Source organism: Bidens hawaiensis, unplaced genomic scaffold, assembly GCF_021521415.1.
Source record: "Bidens hawaiensis isolate Kalapana, Puna unplaced genomic scaffold, B.hawaiensis_p1.1 tig00020033_1, whole genome shotgun sequence".
Lineage (NCBI taxonomy): Eukaryota > Viridiplantae > Streptophyta > Magnoliopsida > Asterales > Asteraceae > Bidens > Bidens hawaiensis.
The window spans coordinates 57801-63580 of record NW_027493046.1 but is presented as its reverse complement, the minus strand read 5'-3'; positions in this window follow the sequence as shown (position 1 = coordinate 63580).

Genomic DNA, 5780 nt, shown 5'->3' with positions numbered 1-5780 from the left:
GAAAGAGGAACAATTGGAAAAGAAGGAACCTTACGGCATTGAGAAGAATTTCGAACAGCGCGTGGACGAAATTCTCTACTTCAAAAATCGGGTTTAGATCCCGACCCTCCATGACCTTAGTGAATTAATCATGGACGAAGCGCATAGATCGAAATATTCCATACATCCGGGATCGGATTGGACTACTGATGATACGAATATCTGAAAAGATTTTGTTAATGACCGAGAGTGGAGAAAGATATGGTTACGTATGTTGGTGAAAATTTAAGTTATGCAAGAGATAAGGCTGCATACCGAAAACCCTTGGGAACGCCACAATGACAGAAAATTCGCCAATGATAGTGGGAATAAATTACATTGGATTTCGGGATGCAAATTCCCAAGATATATCAAAGGCATGAGGAAAATTGGGTAATCGCGGATCGATTAACCAATCCTCGCATTTCATTCCAATCTATGACGATTACCACAATGAATTCTCGCCCAAATTCATGATGTTGAAATGGTAACTCGTCGTGGAGTACCATTTTCAATTATCTCAGATCGAAATAGTCATCCTACTTCCATTATTGGAAGGAGGGGAAGGAAGCATCGAGAGCTTGAAGCTTTCTATGGGTGAAGCAGTTATCTCCAATTTGTTAAATTGAAAATGGGCGTCGATCGAGCCATAAGATTTGAATTGACCCGAGAAACAATCAATCGGATTTATAATATTTAAGGTAAGTTGAAAGCAGCGGGAGATTGGCAAAGGATTTATGCCAACATTCAAAGGAAACCATTGTCACTGGAAAGAGGTGACAAGGTATTTTTAAGGCATCACCGTAGAGAGGTGATATGAGGTTGGCAAAACCGAAAATAACTCCGTAATATATTGGACCTCATGAAAGTATTTCCATGATTGGTCATTTAGTTTATCGATTAAAGTACTCCAGGGGATAAGTACTATACATGATGTTTTGCCATGTATACGGATTGAAAAGTGCCTAAGCAATGAGGCAACGAAAGTACTAGTAATAGAAGTACTCATAGAAGACATACTTGATATCATAACTAATTCCGTAGAGATAGTAGACGGGAATAACTAAACAGTTTGGACATACCAAGCTTTATTAATTAAGATTAAGTAGAATTCACAGCGAGGACCAGATTATACTTGGTAACGCAAGGGTGAATTCTGAAGGAAAAACCCCCCCACCTTTCTCTCAAAAGGAGATAGTGGGCGTGTAAAATTTCGAGGACGAAATTTCTTAACGGGGGGAGAATGTAACGATTCCGACGAAACCAGGTATACCCTAACCGGTAGACGTTAGTTACGTCATATGTAATGTCGGGTACATGAGTTACCATGGTAATTATACGAGAATACATGGTTCGTTGTATTGATTGTATGTGAATATATAACTCACCGTATTGAATATGCGATCAAACGATCGATAGTTATTGAAACCCGAATGAATCGAGGGTTCAATTATAGACGAGATATATGTTATTTAGTGATGTTACGAAGTATTAAAGCTTCGGAATAAGTGGATTAAAGCACAGAAAAAGGATTTCGATTTAATAGTACGTCGGTACGTTAAACGAAACCTTTAATACCAAACCGAGCAAGAGACGATCGATCAAGCCGAAAAAGATGCACAATTATTAATACTATGATGTTTTAAGTTAATAAATGTCATGGTTTAAGTTTTTAAATCGGTTTTATATAAATTTTATTTTTAAGCCGAAAAACGACCGTTTTTGCCTCGTTTTGAGCGGAATTAAACGTTTAACCGAAAAACGAACTGAACCAGATTATCCACAACATTATCCGGATTACACAATCCAAATGAGTGGCCAAGAATGGACTTGTGGGTCCCACCCCACCCCCACATGGGTTCCGATCGGACTTAAGTCCATCATCCCACTTTTGTTTTCTTTTTTCTCATCATCTATTCAACAATCCTTCATCTCTCTCAACTTTGATATCCAAAAATCCGGAAATTGAGCAAGAAAACCGAGGTAATAATCGTGTTATATACGTGTTCATCTTCGTTTCTTGAGTTTGTTTGCAAGAAAATGAGGTTTCAAAGATAAAAACCGATTCTTGCGTGATCAAGTGATGTATACGGGTTATACAAAGGATCTTGGTCCAAGAAATGAGTTAAACGAATCAAAAACGAATTTTTACGGTTAAATCTTTGTTTTTAGTATCATAACCGTAACCATGAAAGAAATGGCTTGATCGTGAGTGTAACTTGCTTGGTATTGTGGTATGTTGTTTGTAGATTTTGTATTTAGTGGTAGACAAGGTGGAAAGATGAGTTTGTAGCTTGTAGTGGCGGAAAACGAAAGGTATATTCGGTTATGTTCGGTTTTGGGAAATTTGGACAGATTGTTGGTCGTTTAGAGTTAGGTCATGAAATTTCACAGAGGTGTTAAACACATGAAAATATGAGTTCTGTGAATATTTGGTAATTTTTGGATAAAGGATGAATATTTGGTGAATTTAATGCTCGGTTTTGGCCAAAAATGGTGAAAAATAGTTAAATATCATGAAAAATTCTGGAAAATTTCAGATAAGCTTTTCATATCATGTATAAGTCACACACAAAATTTTAGGTCCGTTGGAGAAGTCTAAGTAGGCTTTTCGGATAAACGAGTTCTAGGGATTTCTAGCTCGGTTTTGGAAAAAGAGCATGTAAAAGAAGATTTTGGTTTTGGAAATATTACAGGGGATTATGTGGATGGTAGGGGACATCCAGGAAAAATTTGGGATTTTTCTAAGGTCGTTTGGTATTTACGACATATTTAGTGTTTAAATGGTGTTTAAAAAATAGATAAATAAATTTTAAATATAAGAATTAATTCTGGAAATATTTTTATAAAATTCCCCACTATTAAAAAGTGATTTGTGCAAAATTTCAAGATCCGAGAGTAAACGGATAATTAATCGTGCTAATTATCAAACTTTTAAAGTTAAAACGCGTAAACCGGTGAAGTTCGCTTATGCGAGCTGACTGGTGTGTAAAAACCTTAAAAATGGACTATTTCCATATAATTGAGTTAAACAAGTAAAAATGAATCATCCGAAAATAATTCGGATGATTTGGGTATTTTTAACCGATTTAACAGTTTCCGGTACGCCAAAGACGGAAATGGGTCCCGCGGCCAATCGGGACGTCTAAACCGAGCTATAATTTCACATTTTAAATTGAATTATCAGACAACCACTATTTTCGGGTCGTGTGTGACCAAACTCATTTTTGAAACATAAAACGGATATTCGTGCTAGGCACGCAAAACGAGAAAACGATTAATAGAAATTGTGACCATGGAACTCTAAACGACATCACAATCTGAGTCCGGAGAAGTATTTCTGGGTTAACATTGCCCCCGAAACAGGTACAGTACTGGGTTAACAGTGTCCCCAGATGTACCGATTGATAAGGTTAAAGTTTATATAAACAATAATTGTATAATAACGATCGTAGGGATCATATTACAGATTGGACGTGTTAATTAATAATGATTGTTGTTACCTGCTTGCATGTGCTAAGGTGAGTTTTCACGAGCCCCTTTTTACTGAAATGTTTTAAATATTTTCACGGGGCGGAAAGCATGTTTCTATCAAAATGATTAAGTACATGCTGAACGCATGGAAATGAATGTATTTATATAATGTTTATTGTACGGGAATCGTACGGTAATGTATTAAAACGGTAATTGTTTGAGTGTTAATATTGTAAGGCCCGAAACAGTGTTCTGGGTTAACAGTGTCCCCAGAGGTTATTAAATGTGTTTCTGGGGTAACAGAGTTCCCAGAGGTTATTGGAAGTGTTCTGGGTTAACAGTGTCCCCAGAGGTTATTAAATGTGTTTCTGGGGTAACAGAGTTCCCAGAGGTTATTGGAAGTGTTCTGGGTTAACAGTGTCCCCAGGGGTTATTTGATACGTTTCGGGGTTAATAGTGTTTTTCACTTGTGGGCTCAGTATAATTACATCACTTATTTATGATTACCATAATGTTTTGTTATGGTGTATTTAAATTAGTGAAACTCACCAACTATTCGTAGTTGACCCGTTTTCTCACATGCTTTTCAGGTACAACTAAGATAAAGTGATTGATTACGTGCTAAGTGCTTGATGTGTGTAAGGTTGCGTGCTGGACGTTAGGATACATTATAATGGATAGAATTATGAATCGTATTGTATGATGTGTGTATCACCTAGACGGTAATGAAAGATGAGATAATGTAATTTTGAAGTATATTAATGCATTCGGTTTTCTTTATAAACAATGTGGTTGATATCAGAAGTGTCTGTCGCATCCCGTTTACGTTTCCGCTGCGGTCACGGGGTGTTACAGATGTAGTAATAAAAACTTGGGTACATGCAAAATTGGAGCTCAATCCATATATCTCATGGGCTTGTTGACTTTTTTAGTAGGCCTTGCTTTTATCCGAGGTGCTTGATGTACTGTGCTTGGTGACTCGGGTTGTTGGGTTGTATCAGCCCCTCTATATGAGAACTTGATCCTCAGCTACTGAGAAAACACGATAGAAGAACAATCTTTGAATACACTGTTTAGCCCGAATCCTTAGCTCAGATACAAATTAAAAAAAAAAAAAAAAAAAAAATAGACCATGATTTCAAGCTCATTTGTTTATATAGAAATGGTTGAGACGGCTCATTGGCACTCAAACAAGCAATCAAACAACAAAGATAGAACATGTGGTAAATGTTGTGACTCCAACAACGACTTGTATAAAATTTAATTATTATATAAACTTTCATCCACCCATGTGAACTCCCCTAGGGTTGTGGCTCACAGACATTTAATTAACCCTTACAAATAAATGCCTAGTTCCCTGTTTAGGCCATATGTAGTGGGTGTGGGTTTGGGCGAGAGTTGGGCGAGAAAGGGCGCGAACACCCTCCCCCCCCCCCCCCGCGATATGTGGGCGAATTGGGGGCGGGGTTATATTGTCGCCGGTGAGAGATGAGAATAATAATATAATAATAATTATACCGTTGGATAACGGCGAACTAAAAAAACATAAATTAAAAACTTAATATAAATATCAAACCAATTAAACCATTTTCACCATATCATTCACAAACTCAAACATAAAAATATCAATCATTTTCATCATTTCATACTTCTTCAAACTCAATGAGTTCTCCGGATTCGACGAATTCTGCCGAGATTTGGGATCAATTAATCAAAGAGAGTCGAAGAGTTCATCAGATTCATCGACGAGTGGCGGAAGAGCATTTAGAGGTCACGAACGCGGTTCGGACCGTCGCCAATAACATGGTGTCCGGCTCTACTAGCTATACGCCACCACATAGACGGTCATATATCCTTCTGGATCGTAAGTAAGCGAACGCTCGTTTGATGAAGGACTACTAAAATGACACACCTACATATAACGACGTTATGTTTCGACGCCGTTTTCGGATGTCCAAGCGTTTATTTTTACGCATCGTTGGAGATATGGAGCGGGAGTATGAGTATTTTCAACAGAAACCCGACGCAAGAGGATATTTAGGATTCTCCGCCATCCAAAAGTGTACTTCGGCTCTACGCATCCTCGCATACGACAACACGACCGATATCAATGACGAGTATTTAAAGATAGCTGAGAAAACAACGAGAGATGCGTTGAAGAATTTTTGCATCGGTAAAATTTAAATTGTTTGTATTAACTATTGTTTTTAATATAAATATTTTTTAATAATTTATTTGTATAGGGATAATACAATTAAACTCTCGTCGTTATCTGAAGATTTCTAGTT